Source organism: Lemur catta, chromosome X (genome assembly GCF_020740605.2).
Source record: "Lemur catta isolate mLemCat1 chromosome X, mLemCat1.pri, whole genome shotgun sequence".
In the NCBI taxonomy this organism is placed as follows: Eukaryota; Metazoa; Chordata; class Mammalia; order Primates; family Lemuridae; genus Lemur; species Lemur catta.
Genome location: NC_059155.1, coordinates 16,373,004 through 16,396,153, shown reverse-complemented (window position 1 = coordinate 16,396,153; position 23,150 = coordinate 16,373,004).

Here is a 23,150-nt window from a genome sequence, read left to right as displayed (position 1 = left end):
TCCTAGGGACCCCCACAAAAGCATTTATTCTTAGACATATTTGATATTTAACTGAAAGAGTAATTCTAGGAGGCTTTAGGATGTGTTTAAATAATTTGATTATCTGTTAAAAGGGATAACATTAGTTAAATAATACCCTAAAATTAATTAACTTTATTAGTAAAAACTTTTAGGAACAAGGGGTATTGGAAAAGGGTTTCAGATGGAAGAATAAATAACCTTGAGTGGACTTCTCTGGTGTGAATAAGTCCCTCTATGAGTTATTGCCCATTCATCAAATGAAGTTATTATGTATATGCCATAAACATGGGATGGATCCATAAAAAGAGAACCTCCACTGAAAATTTTATCAATTAGAAGCTTAATTATAATTCTGTTATAGAAAAAAGTACAGTTTATAATCTTTAGTAGGGCCCTGAGCCTTTTTGTACTCTGTCAATCAAGTAAGAAAATTAAGTCTGGGCCCATGAAAGGAAATATCAGTAAAGGGCAATTCACACATACTTGTAATAATGCAGACTTTCAGGTCCATTCATTCTTCCTCCATGGACTATTGACTATAATAAACTAGAGATGAATCAATTTAAACAAAATAGATCTCCTGTTCATAATAGGAGTGAAAACACAATGCTTAATAATGAACACGTCTATTTTCCCGATTTACTGACAGTAGGACCTACTATCTGAAGTCTAACATATAGAATCATACATTTAGAAAGGACACTAGAACTCAGTTAGTTCAGTTGTTCCCAATAATAAGATTGTCTGCATTAGAATTCTTAAAGCATTTAAAAAATATATAGACTTGCTGATTGCATTCCAACCCACAGAATCAGACTTTCTGGATGTGGAACACTGAAATATGAGTTTTAAGCCAGAATCACAAGTGATTTTAATGGGAATTTAGGTTAGAAACAACTGAACTAGTCTAACTTTCAACAGAATATAAAAATGGCTTCTATAATAGAAGTTGGTATACTTTTTCTATAAAGGATCAGATAGTAAATATTTTAGACTTTTTAGGGCATACAGTCTCTATTATGACTGCTTAGCTCTGCCATTGTAATAGGAAATAGTATATACACAATAGGCAAATGAATGAGCATGGCTGTGTCACAATAAAACACTTATAAAAATAGAGCATAAATGGAGTAAAATTCTCTGAAAATTCTTCCATAAAATCAATGAAAACAGGCAGAAGTCATCTTACTCAGAACTATGAAAAATCACCAATACTTTGCAGCAATCTGAAGAATATTTATTTAAGAAAACAAAAAGCTGACTCTTAGTAAGCTTTCTGGCATTTTAACTTGCCCTATTCCCATCTTCTCCTCCTCCAGCTACACAGTAGCCTTGGAAACCAAAAGCTCTCAATCTTGGTGAAAACAGTCTTCAGCCAGGGAGCAGAATGGAGTTGAAGCCCCTTCAATGTTTCATCTCAGAGAATTATCATTATTAGACCTCTTTGGTGGTTACCTGAAAGACTCCAATTGAAAAGCAGTCTTTATTTGATCAGACATGGAGCTTACCCAGTGTGAAAAGCCTTTTCCTTGGAGACATTTGTTCCAAAAATTAAAAAATAGAGGAAATTGATGGTTGCTTGAGGTAAGACATCCAAAAAGCTTAAAAGGAAAATCTGGGAATTAAGATGACCGAAGAAGTTTGAAAGCTCAGACGTGTTCCTGGAAATGTAGAAGGCCACACTTCTAGTGTCCTTTCTAAATGTATGATTCTATATATATCCAAGAAAGATGTGAGAAAGCCTTAAGCCCTCACTTCTGGGTAACCTCAAGACATTACACAATCAAGAAGTGAAGGATAAATTAGAGTTTAATTTTCTTTTTTTTCTGGATCTGACCTTAACTATTTTTTTTATATTATTTATTTCAGCTTATTATGGGGGTACAAAGTTCAGGTTACATATATTGCCCATGTCCCCCCCATCCCCCAGAGTCAGAGCTTCAAGCATGTCCATTCCCCAGACAGTGCACATCGCACGCATTATGTAGGTATACACCCATTCCCTCCGCCCACCCCCCACCTCTGTCCAATACCCAGTTGGTGTTATTCCCAAATGTGCACTTAGGTGATGGTCAGGGAAACCAATTTGCTGGTGAGTACATGTGGTGCTTATTTTTCCATTCTTGGGATATTTCACTTAATAGAATGGGTTCCAACTCTCTCCAGGAGAACAAAAGGGATTCTATATCACTGTTATTTCTTATAGCTGAGTAATACTCCATGGTATACATATGTCATCTTTTAATAATCCACTCATGAATTGATGGGCATTTGGGTTGTTTCCACATCTTTGCAATTGTGAATTGTGGGGCTATAAACATTTGGGTGCAGATGTCTTTTTTATAGAATGACTTTTGATCTTTTGGGGAGATGCCCAATAATGGGATTGCTGGATCGAATGGTAGGTCTACTTGAATCTGTTTAAGGTATCTCCATAATGCTTTCCACAGGGGTTGCACTAGTTTGCAGTCCCACCAGCAGTGTATGAGTGTTCCTGTCTCTCCGCATCCATGCCAACATGTATTGTTTTGGGACTTTTTGATAAAGGCCATTCTCACTGGAGTTAAGTAATATCTCATTGTGATATCTCATTTTAATTTGCATTTCCCTGATGATTAGAGATGCTTAGCATTTTTTCATATGTTTGTTAGCCATTCTTATATCTTCTTTTGAAAAATTTCTATTCATGTCCTTTGCCCACTTTTTGATAGAGTTGTTCAATTTTTCTTACTGATTTTCCTGAGTTCTAAATAGATTCTTGTTATCAGTCCTTTATCTGATGTGTACTGGAAAACCCCAAGGATTCAAGCAAGAGACTCCTGGAATTGATCAATGAATTCAGTAAAGTCTCAAGATACAAAATCAATACACACAAATCAGAGGTATTTATATATGCCAATAACAGTCAAACGGAGAACCAAATTAAGGATACAATTCCCTTCAAAATAGCAACAACGAAAATAAAACACCTAGGAATATATTTAACTAAGGAGGTAAATGACCTCTATAGGGAGAACTACGAAACACTGAGGAAGGAAATTGCAGAGCATGTAAATAGGTGGAAAACCATACCATGCTCGTGGATCAGAAGAATTAACATTGTTAAAATGTCTATACTACCCAAAGTGATCAACAGATTCAATGCAATCCCCAATTAAATTGCCAACATCATTTTTCACAGATATAGAAAAAATAATTTTACGCTTTGTATGGAACCAGAGAAGACCCCGTTTAGCAAAAGCAATTTTAAGCAACAAAAACAAAATGGGAGGTATTAATTTGCCAGACTTCAAACTATACTACAAGGCTGTGGCTATTAAAACGGTTTGGTATTGGCACAAGTGCAGGGACACAGATCAACGGAACAGAACAGAAAATCCAAATATATTGCCATCATCATATAGTCATCTAATCTTTGGCAAAGCAGACAAAAACATACTCTCGGGAAAAGAATCCTTATTCAGTAAATGGTGCCGGGAAAATTGGATAGCCACATATAAAAGACTGAAACAGGACCTACAGCTTTCACCTCTCACAAAAATCAAATCACGGTGGATAACAGACTTAAACCTTAGGTGCGAAACTATTAGAATTCTAGAAGAAAATGTAGGAAAGACTCTTACAGACATTGGCCTAGGCAAAGAATTTATGAAGAAGACCCCTAAGGCAATCACAGCAACAACAAAAATAAATAAATGGGACCTGATTAAATTAAAAAGCTTCTGCACAGCCAAAGAAATAGTCACGAGAATAAACAGACAACCTACAGAATGGGAAAAAATTTTCGCATACTACACATCAGATAGAGTTTTCAATTGCATGGCTGAGTGTTGAATGTGAGCCCAAACATGCATAAAGAGCCCTTTGGCAAAGACTGGGAGAATTATTGTTTCCTTGTGACCCCTAAAATAACTGAATGACAACTTCAGTGGCCACACACAATAAAGAATACAGGCTTCATGAATCAATTTAGAAAAGTAACTAAACAAACAAATAACAACAACTAATAGCAATAGACACTGGGGAGTGAAAAAAAATCTGTGATTACCAGAGTTGCTACATTAGATTATTTGAAAAGTCACGTTTTCAACAAAAAAATTGAGATGAGTAAAGATACAAGAAAGTACGGCTCGTACACAAGGGAAAAAAGCAATTAATACAAAATCTCTGAGAATGCCCAGACAGTATACTTGCTAGATGAAAATTCTAAATAAGCTATTTTAAGTACATCTAAAGGGTGAAACAAAAATGTCTAAAGAACTAATAGAAAATATGAGAATGATATCACACCAAATTGAGAATATCAAAAAATTCTAAAAAAAAAAACTAGTGAAAATTCTTGATTTGAAAAGTATAATAACTGAAATGAAAAATTTACTACAGGAGTTCAACTGTATATTTGAACAGAGAAAAGAATAGGCAAACTCAAAGAAATGAGAGTATCTAAGAAACAGAAAGAAAAATGAATGAAGAAAAATGATCAGAGGCTTGAAGACCTGTGAGACACCATTAAATACAAATATATATATAGAGAGAGATATATATATATTGCTGTATATATATATACATATTTATTTTATTTTATTTATTTATTTTTTGAGACAGAGCCTTGCTGTGTTTCCCGGGCTAGAGTGAGTGCCGTGGTGTCAGCCCAACTCACAGCAACCTCAAACTCCTGGGCTCAAGCGATCCTACTGCCTCAGCCTCCCGAGTAGCTGGGACTACAGGCATGCGCCACCATGCCTGGCTAATTTTTTCTATATATATAGTTTTAGTTGGCCAGATAATTTCTTTCTATTTTTAGTAGAGACGGGGTCTCACTCTTGCTCAGGCTGGTCTCGAACTCCTGACCTCGAGCTATCCACCCACCTCAAACTCCCAGAGTGCTAGCATTACAGGCGTGAGCCATCGCGCCCGGCCTGTATATATATTTATATAAACCTAGAAAGAGGGGAGAAAGAAAAAAAGGGCAAAAGAATATTTGAATATAAAATGCTCAAAATCTTTCTAAATTTGATGAAAAACAATAATAAATTTTCCAAGAAGTTCAACAAACTTCAAGTAAACTAAAAATGATCTACAAAGAGACACACTGTAGTCAAATGGGTGAATGTCAAAGGCAAAGATAATCAACAAGAGAAGTGACTCATCATATACAAGGTACTCTCAATAAAATTAATAGCTGTTTTCTTATTACAAAGCATGGAAGACTAGAAAGGACCCTAAATAGATAAAGTAATCTTAAGCAAAAAGAACAAATAGGGAAGCATCACTTTACCAGAGTTCAAGGTATACTACACATCTGATAAAGGACTGATAACAAGAATCTATTTAGAACTCAGGAAAATCAGCAAGAAAAAATCAAACAACCCTATCAAAAAGTGGGCAAAGGACATGAATAGAAATTTTTCAGAAGAAGATAGAAGAATGGCCAACAAACATGTGAAAAAATGCTAAGCATCTCTAATCATCAGGGAAATGCAAATCAAAACCACAATGAGATATCACTTAACTCCAGTGAGAATGGCCTTTCTCAAAAAGTCCCAAAACAATACATGTTGGCGTGGATGTGAAGAGGCAGGAACACTCATACACTGCTGGTGGGACTGCAAACTAGTGCAACCCCTGTGGAAAGCAATATGGAGATACCTCAAACAGATTCAGGTAGACCTACCATTCGATCCAGCAATCCCATTATTGGGCATCTACCCAGAGGAACAAAAATCATTCTATGACAAAGACACCTGTACCCGAATGTTTATAGCAGCACAATTCACAGTTGCAAAGATGTGGAAACAACCCAAATGCCCATCAGTCCACGAATGGATTAGTAAATTGTCGTATATGTATACCATGGAGTATTACTCAGCTATAAGAAATAATGGTGATATAGAATCTCTTATGTTCTCCTTGATAGAGTTGGAACCTATTCTACTAAGTGAAGTATCCCAAGAATGGAAAAATAAGCACCACATGTACTCACCATCAGATTGGTTTCCCTGATCATCACCTAAGTGCACATTTGGGAATAACATTGATCGGGTGTCTGGCAGATGTTGGGGGAGGGGATGGGTGCATACCTACATAATGAGTGCGAAGTGCACTGTCTGGGGAATGGACATGCTTGAAGCTCTGACTTGGGGGTGGGGGGGGCAAGGACAATATACATAAAGTAAACTTTTGTGCCCCCATAATATGCTGAAATAAAATAATATGTCTGCCATGCCTCCTCCATCTTGAGGCAAGGAATTGGGAGCTGGGCTGCTGTTTTTCACCACTGTATTATGCCGTGTTGGAAAGTGGGTGAGACAAAGGGTGAATAAAAATATCACATTTCATAATGTTTTGAATGTGGCTTTTTTTTTATTTTCACTTGGGTAGTGCAAAGGCAATATCTGTAACCAAACAGTTTGTGCCCTGTAATATTGTGAAATAAAAAAAAGAGGGTTAAGAAAAAAAGAATTCACTTGGTTGCTTGCTATAGACCCTGTTTTTAAAGCTTCTAGAAAATTATTTTAGCCAACTCTATCTATCTATCTATCTATGTATATTTCTGTGAAGGAATAAGTACATGGAGCTTCCTATTATGTGATGTTTCTGACATCACCTGAATTTCCAAGGCAAGTGATTTTAAAAGCTATTATGTCACCTATTTTCCAAGCTCAATATCACTACCTTCTTAGTTATCCTCTAAAACTTGGCAACATCGATACAGTTCCTCATGATTCCTGATACACAAGCAGTAAAGTTCAGCAATTCCATTTATAGATTTCTTCAGGGCAAGAAATCTTGGCCACCTTACACACCGATGTTTCTTTCAATTCGCTTTAATGATATTTTTTAATTCTCTGCAATTATGACATATGTTGAAAGAGCAGAACAGAACTTAAAAATGAGATCTTCTGGTCTTTCTTGTCACCTATCAACATTCTATTATCTCCCTAAGACTTCAGTTCACTATGGTCATTACCTATTTAAATACTCTTGTTATTGTCACCTTGAATACAATCACAAAACTTTATAAATCTACGTTCAACAAAAAGTTTCATTTGCAATTACAGTGGTTGCTTTGGGTGTTTTCCTCCTTTCCTCCTCTGCATTATTTTTTATAATCATAGACATTACTCCATGTATGAGAACATTGAGCCCTGTTTAATCATTATCTTATACTAATACCTTTTTTGATTAATCCTTTGATCTCTTTCTCTCTGAAGTTCAGGGAAATGTAGACGTATTTAGACATTTCAATTGCATGTGAACCTATAATTATCTCAAAATGAAGTTTACTTTTTTAAAAGTTTGAGTCAGAAAAAAAATTTAAGGAGCAGCCAAACTTCTTGGAGCTAATTAGAAAACAGCAACTAATCCTCTACCTGAACCAGCCTGTGCCTTAGAAGCACAGGGTTACTGGCCTGTATTAAGCACCCACCTCTTGGCCCCACCCAACCTTATATCTTGGAATTATATGCCAGCATGTTCTTTAGTTCCTTGAACAAAAATTGTGTTTATACTCTGTATTAGTTTGCTAAGGTTACTGTAACAAAGTGCCACAAAGTGAGTGGCTTAAAACAATGGAAATTTATCATGTCATTGTTCTGGAGGCTGAAAGTCTGAAATCAAGGTGTCAACAGGGCCATGCTTCCTCTGAGATTCTGCGTAGAATCCTTCCTTGACTCTTCCTGACCTGTGGTAGTGGCTGGCAATCTTTAGCATTCCTTGGCTTTCAGCTTCATCCACTTCAGTTTCTGCTTCTGTCATCCCATGATTTCCCCCTGTGTCTCTTCTGTTCTCCTCTTCTTATAAAGACATCAGTCATACTGGATTAGAGCCCACCCTAATGACCTCTCTCTGCAAAGACCTTATTTCCAAATAAGTTCACATTTATAGGTACTGGGTATTAGAACTTCAGCATATCTTTTGTGGAACACAATTCAATTCACAATGTACTCCAAATTTGGAATGCAAAAAAGTGATTAATTCTAAAATAAAACCCCCCATATTCAATTACTTTGATAAGCATCACTGCAGACATTCTCCTTGAACTGCATCTTCCAGCAGTACAGAGAATTGCTGAAGATGATGAGACATTTTAGGAGAAGTACATTCTAATTAACTTTGTCACTGATTAACTTTGTCAATGTTTTTTAGGAAACAGGGAAAGGATCTAAAGAGTAGTGCAGGCTATCACAGGTGGCAGCCAACTTGATGCTCACAAATCCTTTCACCACTCATTGAAATATGCTTAAAGTAAAATACAAGGAAATGAATTGGGAAAGCATGCAGTACAATTGACTTTTTAAAACTTTTCTCTTTGTTGCTATCCCTCTGGCAGTAGAAATAATAAGAAATAGGAATATGGCCTGAGTCACTGAAATATCATAAGGTCATAAGAAAATCTAAACTGGTTAATCAGCTCCTGAACAAAATAAGGTCTGTAATATAAAAGTTAATATTTCTACCATGCATAAAAATATGTTACTATTTTAGAACTAAAATATATTGTCATATACACTGTAATGTAGGAAAACTCTATCTTGTCAATTTCATACATTAAAATTAAAACAATTCCTTTAAAATTTGGGAGAACTTTTCCTCTAGGAATTTCTTAGAAATGAACAGCTATAATGTTAATCTAGACTACTTCATGACTCTAACTCCAGACTTCATAAAAAGCATGTCTCTAAATATTTAGACTATTGTCCTTGCTAACAGTAAATGATACATTTAACCTAACCATTTGTCCCTCCCCTCTGGGAAAATAACAGAATTGTAAGACAAATGAGGGAGGATTTCATACAAACCATTATTATTTGCCAGTGCATTTAGAATAATCATAAACACATAGTAGGTACTAAGCAAGTATCTTCCTAATAACTAAACACATTAAAGGATCGAGTAAATAATGAGTATTAACTCCACATTAAGATTCATACAGCCTGTTATTAACGAAAATTTTTACAACTGTTTTTCTTTTAACTAAAATTGAATAATGAATGTGAACGAATTTTAAATTGTAAAGTCCTTAATAAATGTACGTTATTACTATGATTAATGAGTTGACAAATGACATTTTTAATAAATGTAAGCTTTTTTATGGGTCATTTACTGCTTCCCTTCTGAAAACAGTACAGTGTTTGATTTTTTTCATTAAATTCATTTATTTCTCTAGTTCATATTATAAGATGACTTTGAAATGTTTTTCATGTGAAATATATGTATGGCTGAGAGAGAGAAAAACTCTAATTGTGTTTATGTTGCAGAACTTAAAATATATTAATAAAATTCAGCCTCAAATACATTTATGAAGCAACTACTTTGTAAAATTCTTTACAAAATCCATATTGTTCAAATGTGGGTTAACATATTTAAAGTAATAATCATTTTAAAATTTGACAAAATTCAAACAAGAACTTTCTTTCAGTGAAATATAGACATTTGAAAAGAAGTGGCGTCATGATAGGAATTTCTTTGAGAAAGCAGGTTGCCAGTTAAATACTATTTTTATTGGAAAATAGTATTCTGGGATTCTGGTTATGAATGGGAAAAGAAAAAGAACTATGAGCGGAAGCAGAGGTTATACAGAACAAAGACAGCAGTGAATTCATCATCTCCTGCTTCCATGCTCAAAACCTGGCTCAGTTAGATCACTGCAACAATCTCCCTGGCTTCCATGCTTCCAGTCTTGCACCTCTCCAAACTATTCTTTGTCATGCAACCAGAATTATTTTTCTGTAATGTAAATATGATCATATTACTCCCCTGTTTAAAACTTTTTAATGGCAATCTATTTCTTTTAAAATGAAGGCCAAACTTGTTACTGTGGCCTTTAAGATCCATCAGACTCATGCTTTTCTCTCCAGCCTCATTTCTCCCCATCTTTCTGCTCACTGGCACCATCAGTGGGTGCCATTCTCAAGCTCTAGGAATGCTAAAATAATCACAATTTTTCAGTGTCATTTTCTTCTCTCTCTAGCTTTGAGATCTTTTTACACGCTAAGCCTCTAATAATTTTGTAATAGCTGTTATCTTTTAGAACAGTTTTAGGGTCACAGCAAAATTAGGCAGAAAGTACAGAGAGTTCCCCTATTCCGACATACTTCCATTTTCCCCACAGACTCCCCCGTTGTTGATATTACCCACCAGAGTGGTACATTTGTTACAATTGATGGACCTGTTTTGACACATCATTATCACCTAAAGATCATAGTTTACATTAGGGTTAACTCTTGGTGTTGCACATTCTAAGGGTTTTGACAAATATATAATGACATGTATCCACCATTGTACTATTACACAGACTAGTTTCACTACCCTAAAATTTCTCAGTGCTCTACCTACTCATCCCTTTCTCTCCCAATCTCAATCACTGATCTTTTTACTATCTCTATAGTTTTGCCTTTTCTAGTATGTCATATAGTTGGAATCATCCATTATTAGTAGTTTAAGTTTGGCTTACTTCACTTAACAATAACATGCATTTAAGCTTTTTCCATGTCTTTTCATGGCCTGATAGCTCTTTTTTTTTTGTAGCAGTGAATAATATCCCATCGTCTGGATGTACAACAGTTTATTTATCCATTCACCTACTGAAGGGAATCTTGGTTGCTTCCAAGTTTTGGCAATTATGAATAAAACTGCTATAAATGTTCATGTGCAGGTATTTGAGTGGACATGTTTTCAGCTTCTTTGGGTAAAAACTTAGGAGCATGATCGCTGTATTGTATGTTGAGTGTGCATTTTTTTTTAAGAAACTGCAAAACTGTCTTCCAAATTTGAGATATCATTTTGCATTCGAATCAGCAATGAATGAGAATTCTTGTTGCTCCACATCCTCACCAGTAATTAATGTTGTCAGTGTTCTTGATTTTGGCCATTTTCATAGGTATGTGGTGGTATCTCATTGTTTTGTGTTTCCCTGATGACATATGATGTGGAGCATCTCTTCACATACTTATTTGCCATCTGTGTTATCTTCTCTGGCATCTGTTAAGGCCTTTGACTCATTGTTTAGTTGAGTTGTTTATTTTCTTATTGTTGAATTTTAAGAGTTCTCTGTATATTTTGGATAACAGTCCTGTTTTTTTTTTAAATCAGGTATCTCTAATAAATATTTTCTCTCAGTCTGTGTCTTGTCTTTTTATTCTCTTGACTGTATCTTTTGCAGGGAAGGATTTTTTTAATTTTAATGAAGTCTAGCTTATCAATTCCTTCTTTCATTGATCGTACCTTTGGTGTCATATCTAAAAAGTCACCTCTAAACCCAAGGTCATCTACATCTTCTCCTATGTTAAACTTCTAGGATTTTTATACTTTTGCAATTTGCACTTAGGTCTGTGATCCATTTTGAGTTAATTTTTGTGAAAGGTATAAGGTCTTTGTGTAGATTCATGTTCTTACATATGCATGATCAGTTATTTTAGCACCATTTGTTGAAAACTGATACTTTTTAAGATCTCTTAAGGTAGAATTTTGGTCACCACTGTATATGATCCATAGTACTTATCAGACTTGAAAACTCCTAATGATATTTCAAAGCTCAGTTCAAAGGCTACCTGCTCTGTGAATCCTTCCTTGACTTCCCCAGACAGAGTTAGGCTCTTTTCCTTTGCTCCTTTTGTGCTACTCCTCAATTGTGGCTATTATGTTATCACATTTTAGATTTTTTTATGCCTGTCTCACTCTCTTTTGTATACACAGCATCCCAGTAATGTGTCTGATACAAAGTTGATGCTGAATAAATATTTGTTGAATGGCTATGTCTATCAATAAATCAACCAATCAATCCATAACACTATGTAAACACTGACAGCTGAACAGGAAATCTTAATTTAAGGAAGCATATATTAGCAAAGAAATTTCAATTGATTCTCAGAGTATCAGAAGAAAATAAAAAAACAAAAGCATTGCTTTTAGTGGTTATAATTTATAAACAAGATCTGTTATTCATAGTATCAAAGCTAAAAACAAATTAATGTTTGTGTCTACAACACAGATTTCTGAGAATGTCCGGGGTTGAATTAATTTACAATAGATAATTATTACAATTAATTGTGAAAGGAACTTCATATGTCACAGTGATTGCATATATAAATATTAAGATAGATTTTTTCTTAAATGTGTTATTCAAATATTTATAATTAGTGCTAAGATAAATTTTAATTATAAAATCAACTGGAATGTTAGAGGGAACAGGTATATAGCACTTCTACCACTTCTTGCAATGGTGGACTACACTGTTTGGACCAATAATACTTCTGAGAAAGCTAGAAAATGTGGATAACATGTAAAATAACATCTGTTTGAATACAAGGAAACCTACCAAGATGATATGTACTTGCGGAGACAAGGTCTAAAAGAAGAAAAACGCAGAAAGTGACACTGATTTGGCACCGTTTTTTTCGCCTGAAAGTATTTATGCAGACTTTGTCACAAGCAGTGACTAAGAGACTGAAAAGGTAAGAGAGCTATTTGCAGAATTTCAGATCTAGAGGCAAAAAACTAGAGTTTAAAACCTGACAAGAAGGAGGAGCCTTGGTAAACACCTGAGGCTTTAATTTAGAACCCTGAAGGATTATATTCTAAGAGTAAATGTGAACTAGAAATAGACTAGCCCTCACAAAAACTAAAGGCTAACTTTAAATCAGTTGAACCCCTGACAGTTGAATCTCCCCTTAGCCTAATTGCTTATCTGAAGCAAAATTAAATTATCTGTGGAGTGTAACAATATCCAGAGCTTCAAATCATTTCAAATATTATTTATACACAATAATCATTAAATAACAATAAAACATGTAAAAAATAAAAACTAACTCAAAACAAAGAAAAATGAACAGACAATATAAACAAACTCATGTATGATCTAGATACTTCATTTTTAGATGTGAGCCTTTAAAAAATGATTAATAAGTTTAAGATGAATTCAGCAGATAACTGGTAACTGAAACAAATAAGCCAACAGGAATTCCAGAATGAGAAAATATAATTATTGACCTAAGAATTAGTAGACGATCCCAAGAATGGAATAATAAGCACCACATGTACTTACTATCAAATTGGTTTCACTGATCATCACCTAAGAGCACATTTAGGAATAACACTGATCAGGTGTCGGGCAGATGTGGGTGGGGGAGGGGGTATACATACATAATGAGTGTGATGTGCACCGTCTAGGGGATGGACACGTTTGAAGCTCTGACTTGGGGTGCGGGGGTGGGGAGTCAAGGGCAATATACGTAACCTAAACTTTTGTACCCCCACAATATGCTGAAATAATAAAAAAGAAAAAGAAAAAAAAGAATTAGTAGACAAGCTTAACCAGTATATAAGAAATGAAGAGAGAAAAAGAAAATTGAAATATGGGTGAGGACTGAGGAGAACTATCTATACTAAAGCACTGAGAGAAAAAAATGAGAGGAAAAAAAGTACAGGAAACATATGGGACATGGGGAAAAATTGTGTTATGCATGTAACTGGCATCACAGGAAGAGAGCAATAAGAAAAAGGAGCAGAGCAATACTTGCAGAGAATCGGCTAAGAATTTTCCAAAAGTGATAGGTAGCATTAAGCTATAGATTCAAGATGTGTTACAAACCCCAAGTAGGATAAATGTAAAGAAAACTACATGTAACTTCCTAATGGTGAAACTTGTTAAATTGAAGATTTTTTTTTAAATTATAAAAGCAGTTAGAAGTAGGGAAAACATATATTATCTTTATATTTTGGGTTACTTTACTTCTACAGGTGTTTTTCTGGGGATGACTGAAGTTGAGCTTTCTTCTATGTAACCCTCATCGAGAACATGGGAAATATAGGAAGCATAAATCTATCTATATACAGGCAATCTCTGAAGGTGCAGGATATGTCCAAATAGCTCTGTCTTTTCATTCTACTACTTACATGCCTGATCCAATCTTTCCCCTTTAGATTTTTCAGACATAAATCAGTTACCAGCAACTTTGACCTCAAGATACTGCCCCAAGAAAACACATATTAATATCCTCTGAAACCAAGAGAACCCTGAAGGAAGAAAACACATTTTAAAATGAGGATTGAGGGGCCAGGCGCGGTGGCTCACGCCTGTAATCCTAGCACTCTGGGAGGCCGAGGTGGGTGGATTGTTTGAGCTCAGGAGTTCAAGACCAGCCTTAGCAAGAGCAAGACCCCATCTCTACTGAAAATAGAAAGAAATTATATGGTCAGCTAAAAAATATATATATAGAAAAAATTAGCCGGGCATGGTGGTGCATGCCTGTAGTCCCAGCTACTCAGGAGCCTGAGGCAGTAGGATTGCTTGAGCCCAGGAGTTTGAGGTTGCTGTGAGCTAGGCTGACGCCACAGCACTCTAGCCTGGGCAACAGAGTGAGACTCTGTCTCAAAAAATAAATAAATAAAAAAAATCAGTATGTTTGCAGTTTGGAAATAAGATTCATTGGGATAGTAAAAGAGAAAACAGGAAGACCAATTAGGAGGCTATTAAAGTAGTCTAAACTAGAAATTATGATAGTTTGGACTTGAAAGGTGACAGTAAATACGGAAACAAGTAGATAATCAAAATAGTTTGAGTGGTTCTCTTTGAGGTGGCCAAGACTCAATTATTTTCTGTTAGTCTGACACATTTATTGTTTTTCATGTGAGTATATTCTAGCTTTTTGCATTTGTGCTCCTATTACATAGAATTCATTATTTTTTCTTTTACTTTTTTAACTGACACATAATAATTGTACATATTTATGGGGTACAATGTGATATTTTGATACAAGTATACATTGCGTAATGATCAAGTAATGGTAACTAGCATATCCATCACCTTAAACATTTGGCATTTATTATGAGAATATTTAAAATCCCCTCTTCTAGCTATTTGAAATATGCAATGTATTATTGTTAGCTTTATTTATCCTACTGTGCAATAGGGTACCAGAACTTATTAGTACCAGAACTTATTTTTCATATCTAACTACAACATTGTAATCACTGACCACTCACTTTTCATCTAACCCTTCCCTCTATTCTTCCCAGTTTCTGGTAATCACTATTCTCCTCTCTATTTCTATGGGATCAATTCTTTTAGATGATACACACACACACACAAACACACACTACATTTTCTTTATCCATTCATCCATTGATGGGTATTTAGGTTCATTCCATATATTGGCTATTGTGAACAGTGCTTCAAATAAACACGAGAGTACAGATATCTCTTTGACATACTGATTTCATTTCCTTTAAATATATACCCAATAGGAGGAGAATTGCTGGATCATACAGTAGATCTATATTTAATTTTTTGAGGAATCTCCAAATTCTTTTCCAAAATGGCTGCACTAATTTACATTCCTCCAAACAGTGTAAAATAGTTCCCTTTTCTCCACATCCTTATCAGTATTTGTTAATTTTTTATAGTAGCCATTCTAACTGGAGTGAGGTGATATCTCATTGTGGTTTTGATTTGCTTTTCCCTAATGGTTAGCAATGTTAAGCATTTTTTTTTAATACACCTATTGGTCATTTGTATGTCTTTTGGGAAATGTCTATTTAGGTCTTTAGCCCATTTTTAATCAAATTTTGTGATTGAGTTGTTTTGAGTTTCTTGTAAATTATGGGTATTAACCCCTTGCCAGATGTGTAATTTGCAAATATTTTCTCCCATCATGTAGGTTGTCTCTTTACTCCATTGATTATTTGCTGTGCAGAAGACTTTTAGTTTGACGTATATCTCATTTCTTTATTTTTGCTTTTGTAGCTCGTAGTTTTGAGGGTTTTTCCCCAAAAATGCTTATTCAGAAAGATGTCATATAGTGTTTCTCCTATGTTTTTAGTAGTTTCATAGTTTTAAGCCTTACACTTACGTCTTTAATCCATTTATAGTTGATTTTTGTATATGGTGAAAGATAGAGGTCTAGTTTCATTCATTTGCATGTGAATATCCAGTTTTCTCAGCACTGTTTATTGGAAACACTGTCCTTTCCCAATTGTGTGATCTTGGCACTTTTGTTGAAATTCATTTGGTTATAAATGTGTGGATTTATTTCTGGGCTTTCTATTTTGTTCCATTGGCCTATGTGTCTGTTTTTATACCAACACCATGCTGTTTTGCTTATGATAGCTTTGTAGTATATTTTGAATTCAGGTAAGTGTGATTCTTCTAACTTTGTTCCTTTTGCTCAAGATTGTCCTGGCTATTCGGGGTCTCTTGTGGTTCTATAAAAATTTTAGGATTGTTTTGTTTATTTCTGTGAAGAATAACATTGGAATTTTGATAGAGATTTCATTGTGTCTATTGATCACTTTGGGTAGTATAGACATTTAACATTAATTCTTTCAGTCCATGAATACAGGATTCCATTTATTTGCCTCCTCTTATAATTACTTTCATCAATGTTTTATAGCTTACATTGTAGAAATTTTTCATCTCTGTGGTTAAATTTATTCCTAGGTACGTTATTTTTTTGTAGCTATTGTTAAGGGATTGCTTTTTTGATTTATTTTTCAGATATCTCAGTATTAGTGTATATAGAAACCCTGCTGATTTTTGTATGTTGATTTTCATATCCTGCAACTTGACTATATTGCTTTATTAGTTTTAACAGTCTTTTGGTGGTGGTGGAGTCTTTAAGGTTTTCTATAATAAGATCATGTCATCTGCAAAGAAGGACAATTTGACTTCCTCCTTTCCTATTTGGACAGCTTTTATTTCTTTCTCTTGCCTAATTGTTCTGGCTAGGACTTCCAGTACTATGCTGAACAATAGTAGTAAAAGTGAACATCCTTTTCTTGTTTCACATCTTAGAGGAAAAGCTTTTACCTTTTCCTCATTCGGTATGATGTTGGCTATGGGTTTATCATATACTGCTATTATGTTGAGATATGTTTCTTCTATATGTAATTTTTTGAGAGTTATTTTTATCATAAAGGGATGTTGAATTTTACTTTTCCTGCATCTATTGAAATAATTATATGGGTTTTGTCTTTTATTCTGTTAATGTTATGTATCACATTCATTGATTTGCATATGTTTAACCATCCTTGCATCCCTGGGATGAATGCCACTTGAACATGGTTAATGATCTTTTTAATGTGTTATTGAATTCTGATTGCTAATATTTTGTTGAGGTTTTTTGCATCTATGTTTATCAGGGCTATTGGCCAGCTGTTTGTTTGTTTCATTGTCTGATTTTGGAATTGGGGTAATACTGGCCTCATAGAATGAGTTTGGCAGAGTTTCCTTCATTTCAATTTTTTGGAATAGTTTGTGAAAAATTAGTAGCAGTGAAGCCTTCAGGTCCTGGACTTTGATGGGAGAATATTTATTACTGTCTCAACCTTGTTACTCATTATTAATTCGTTCATATGTTGTATTTATCTTTGATTCAGTCTTGGTAGGTTGGGTGTGTCCAGAAATTCATCCCTTTCGTTTATATTTTCTAATTTGTTGGCATATAATTGTTCATAGTAGTTTCTTACAAGTCTTTGTTTTTCCGTGGCATCAGTTGTAACGTATCCTTTTTCAAATTTCTGATCTTATTTGATTCTTCTCTCTTTTAGTTAGGAAAAAAGGTTTGTTGATTTTATCTTTTAAAAAAACCAGCTCTTTTTTTTAATTTCAGCATATTATGGGGGTACAAAAGTTTAGGTTATGTATATTGCCCTTGCCCTCCCCAATCAGAGCTTCAGGCATGTCCATCTAAAAACCAGCTCTTTGTTTCATTGCTCTTTTGTACTTTTTTTAGTCCCTATTTCATTTGTATTCTGATATTTATTATTATTTTCCTTCTACTAATTTTGGGTTTAGCTTGCTCTTGTTTTTCTAGTTCCTTAAAATGTATCATTCGGTTGCTTATTTAAGATCTTTATTTTTTGTTGATGTAGGTGTTTATTGCTATAAACTTCCCTCTGAGGACTTCTTTTGCTGGAGCCTATAAGTTTTGTTATATTGTATTTTCTTTTTCATTTGTCTCAAGAGATTTTTAAATTTCTCTTTTAATTTCTTCATTGACTCATTGGCTGTTTAGGAGCATGCTGTTTAATTTTCATGTATTTGTACAGTTTCTGAAGTTCTTCTCATTGTTGATTTCTAGTTTTATTCCATTATAGTCAGAAAAGATACTTGATATGATTTTGATTTTTTTAATTTGTTAAGACTTGTTTTATGGCCTAACATAACGATTAATCCTGGAGAATGTTCCACACGCAGCTGAGAGCTATATGTATTCTATAGCTGTTGGATGAAATGTTCTTTAAATGTCTGTTAGGTCCATTTAATCTGGAGTGAAGCGTAACTCCAATGTTTCTTCATTGATTTTCTATATGAGTGATCTGTCTATTGCTGAAAGTGGTGTGATGAAGTCCCTTACTATTATTGTATTGCTGAATTTCTCTCGCTTTAGACCTATTAATGTTTGCTTTATATATTTAGGTGTTTCAATTAAGTGCATATATATTTATGGTTTATATCCTCTTATATTTGAACCCTTAATCATTACATAATGGTCTTTTTAGTCTCCTTTTATACTTTTTGACTTAAAGTCTACTTTATTTTGCCCTGACTCAAGCCATGCGACAAAAACATTATTTTTTTGTAAAAGCTTATTGTACCTTCTTAGTATTTTGAAATAAAAAATTGAATAGTATTTTATGTGACATAAGTATAGCTACTCCTGCTTTTTGTTTCCATTTGCATGAAATATCTTTTTCTACCTGTTCACTTCGAATCTATGCATTTCCTTACAGGCGAAGTGAGTGTCCTACAGGCAACATATAGTTAGGTTTTCTCTTTTTATCCTTTCAGCCAGTCTATATCTTTTAATTGGAGAATTTGATCCATTTATATTCAAGGTAATTATTAATAGGCAAGGAGTTGGTACTGTTATATTCTTACTTGTTTTCTAGTCTTGTAGAATCTTAGTTCCTTTCTTCCTCTCTTACTGTCTTCCTTTGTGGTAAAGTGATTTTCTCTATCAGTATGTTTTGATTCCTTGCTTTTTATCTTTAGTTCATCTGTGAAAGGTTTCTGCTTTTTTTTCCACCATGAAGCCTATAAAAATATCCAATAATTATAACAGGTTATTTTGAACTGATATTTTTGATTGCCCACTTTATTCTTTAACTTCATTACTCTCTGCATTTTTTAGTTTTTATATCATAATTCATGTATTTTTATATTGCTTATCCTTTAATAAATTATCATGGTTATTATTTTAGTTATTTTGTCTTTTAATCTTCCTACTAAGGATAAAGCAGTTTAAATCCCATGATTACTGTATTAGAGTATTCTGAATTTGTCTGGATACTTTCTTTTACCTGTGGATTTTATACCTTTGAATGTTTTCATATTACACATTAGTATCCTTTCTTTTAGTCTGAAGAACTCACTTTAGCATTTCTTTTAAGGCAGATATGGTTGCAAGGAATTTCCTCAGCTTTTGTTTCGGAATATTCTTATCTTTCCTTCATTTCTGAAGGATAGCTTTGCTGGGTACAATATTCTTGATTAACAGGTTTTTTTTTTCTTTCAGCACTTTGAATATATCTTTGAATATATCACCCCACTCTCTCCTATCTTATAAGATTTCTGCTGAGAAGTCTACTGCTAGTCATATTGGAATTCCCTTTGGTGTTACTTGCTTCGTTTATCTTGCTGCTTTCAGGATCTTCTGTTTGTCTTTGATCTTTGAGAATTTGATTGTATGTCTTGAGGTTATTTTATTTTGTTTGAATGTGATTGGTGACCTTTGACCTTCCTGACCTGAATATTTGTATTTTTTTTCCAGGTACGGAAAGCTTTATATTATTATTTCTTTGAATAAGCTTTCTACTCCTTTGTCATCTATATTTCCTCTTAAATGCCAATGATACATAGGTTTGCTCTTTTGGTGATGTCTTATAGATCCCATAGTGGTCTTTATGCCTTCCCATTCTCTTTTCTTTTTTCTCTGACTGTATTTTCAAATAGCCTGTCTTAAAGCCCACTGCTTCTTTCTTTTGCTTGATCAATTCTGTTGATGATCACTATTGCATTTTTCATTTTGTTTATTGTAGTTTTCAACTGTAAGTTTTTTTTATTATTTCAATTTCTCTGTTAAATTTCTGTGACAAATTTCTGAATTGTTTCTCTGTGTCTTCTTCAATTTTCTAAATTTCCTTAAAAGAACTATTTTGAATTATTCGTCTGCCAGATTGTTCATCTGTTTTTCTTTAGTATCAGTCATTAGCACCTTTTTTGCTCCATGTGATGAGACCATCTTTCCTAGGTTATTCTTATTTCTTATAGATGCATGTCTCTGCCCATACATTGATGAATTAGGTATTTATTCTAGTCTTTTCAGTTTGGGTTTGTTTGTGGCTATTCTGTTTCAATGGGCTTGTTTAGATATTCTGAGTGGACTGACTGATGTACTCCTTTTCAGCATTAGAAGGTGCCCTACACTCAGGTTGGCTGTGTCTTGCAATGGCTCCACTGCTTATGCAGTATTGAAACTGGATGGGTCTGTGAGAGATCCATGGAGGGGACTTGGGCTGTGGAGGAGAGCTGGCCAGGCTCTCAAGTCTGGAGGATCTGTTGGACTGTACTTCCAGCAACATGATACCCATACACATCCTTTCTGGTGCAGCATCTCCTCTGGCAGGGATGGAGAGCCACTGCCAAGTTTCACTAGCTGTCTTCCACTAGCACCACCCCCTCTCTTTGTCCCTAGCTTGTTTCATGTGGTTTAGCCTCACCAGCACTCATGGTGCTCCTTGTGAGCTGATGATGCAGGAGTGAGTCTTCCACGGAGAGACCCAGGATGATGGGGAAGTCAAATGTCCACCTCCGGTTCACTTTTTCCAGCATATAAACTGTGAGTTCTGTGGGACTTTCCATGTGTGATACCATAATAGCTTGGAGGAGGGGCCCTGTGGTTACAGAGAAACTGATCCCCTTACTATGCAACTGCAGTTTTACGCATCTTTTTGGTCCAAAGGGACTTCACAGCCTCACTTTCATGTTCAGGTTTCCTTAGCTCTTGTGAAGGTAAGTTTTTTGCATGGGAAGTTGTTCAAATTGATGTTTCTGGTGGGGACAATCACTGAAGAGATTTATTTTACCATTTTTCTCTGTCCCCTCTCATATTTATGGTTTCTTATACCATATAAATAAAAATAAACTATTTTCTGAAATAGTATAATTCGATTTGCTCGTAGTTTGCATTAGACTTTTTTTCGTAGTATTTAGTTTTCAGGTTATATATATGGTTCTTTTCTCTCTGTCCATGCTTAAAAGAGACAGCATTCATGCAGATATGATATATGACAATAGACAACATTCATTCATTTTGGGGGTGCTTTACTCACTGTTTGCTCCCATGAAACCCCTTCACAGAGACATAGAATGCAGAAAAGTTGAGTGTCTGCTATACTTAAGGGGGATCTATTTCTATAGCTTCTAATTGGCTTCCTGATATTTGGATACAAAAGTAGTTCCAGAAATGAAAGATAGTTGGACATTCTGGTTGTTTGTAGGGCTGTTCAAAAATCTGGTTTCCTGTATGGGGACATGATAGGATGGCACTCCCAGCTACTACTGAAGATCACCATGTGTTTTCATTTGTTTTTTTAAATAAATTTTAGTTTGTATATTTAAGGTATACAACATGATGTTATAAGATACATATGTATAGTAAAATAGAAACACTGAGGAAGGAAATCACAGAGCATGTGAACAGGTGGAAAATCATACCATGCTCGTGGATCAGAAGAATCAACACTGTTAAAATGTCTATACTATCCAAAGTGATCTACAGATTCAATGCAATCCCTATTAAATTACCAACATCATTTTTCACAGATATAGAAAAAATAATTTTACGCTTTGTATGGAACCAGAGAAGACCCCATTTAGCAAAAGCAATTTTAGGCAATGAAAGCAAAATGGGAGGTATTAATTTGCCAGACTTCAAACTATACTACAAGGCTGTGGCTATTAAAACTGCTTGGTATTGGCACAAGTGCAGGGACACAAACCAGTGGAACAGAACAGAAAATCCAGATATAAAACCATCCTCATATAGCCATCTAATCTTTGAAAAAGCAGACAAAAACATACTCTGGGGAAAAAAATCCTTATTCAATAAATGGTACTGGGAAAACTGGATAGCCACATGTTGAAGACTGAAACAGGACCCACAGCTTTCACCTCTCACAAAAGTCAAATCACGGTGGATAACAGACTTAAACCTTAGGTGCGAAACTATTAGAATTCTAGAAGAAAATGTAGGAAAGACTCTTACAGACATTGGCCTAGGCAAAGAATTTATGAAGAAGACCCCTAAGGCAATCACAGCAACAAGAAAAATAAATAAATGGGACCTGATTAAATTAAAAAGCTTCTGCACAGCCAAAGAAACTGTCATGAGAATAATCAGACAACCTACAGAATGGGAAAATATTTTCGCATACTACACATCTGATAAAGGACTGATAACAAGAATCTATTCAGAACTCAGGAAAATCAGTAACAAAAAATCAAACAACCCTATCAAAAAGTGGGCAAAGGACATGAATAGAAATTTTTCAAAAGAAGATATAAGAATGGCCAACAAACATATGAAAAAATGCTCAACATCTCTAATCATCAGGGAAATGCAAATCAAAACCACAATGAGATATCACTTAACTCCAGTGAGAATGGCCTTTATCAAAAAGTCCGAAAACAATACATGTTGGCATGGATGCGGAGAGACAGGAACACTCATACACTGCTGGTGGGACTGCAAACTAGTGCAACCCCTATGGAAAGCATTATGTAGATACTTCAAACAGATTCAGGTAGACCTACCATTCGATCCAGCAATCCCATTATTGGGCATCTACCCAAAGGAACAAAAGTCATTCTATGACAAAGACACCTGTACCTGAATGTTTATAGCAGCACAATTCACAATTGCAAAGATGTGGAAACAACCCAAATGCCCATCAACTCATGAATGGATTAGTAAATTGTGGTATATGTATACTATGGAGTATTACTCAGCTATAAGAAATAACGGTGATATGGCATCTCTTTGTTTCTCCTGGAGAGAGTTGGAACCCATTCTATTAAGTATCCCAAGAATGGAAAAACAAGCACCACATGTACTCACCAGCAAATT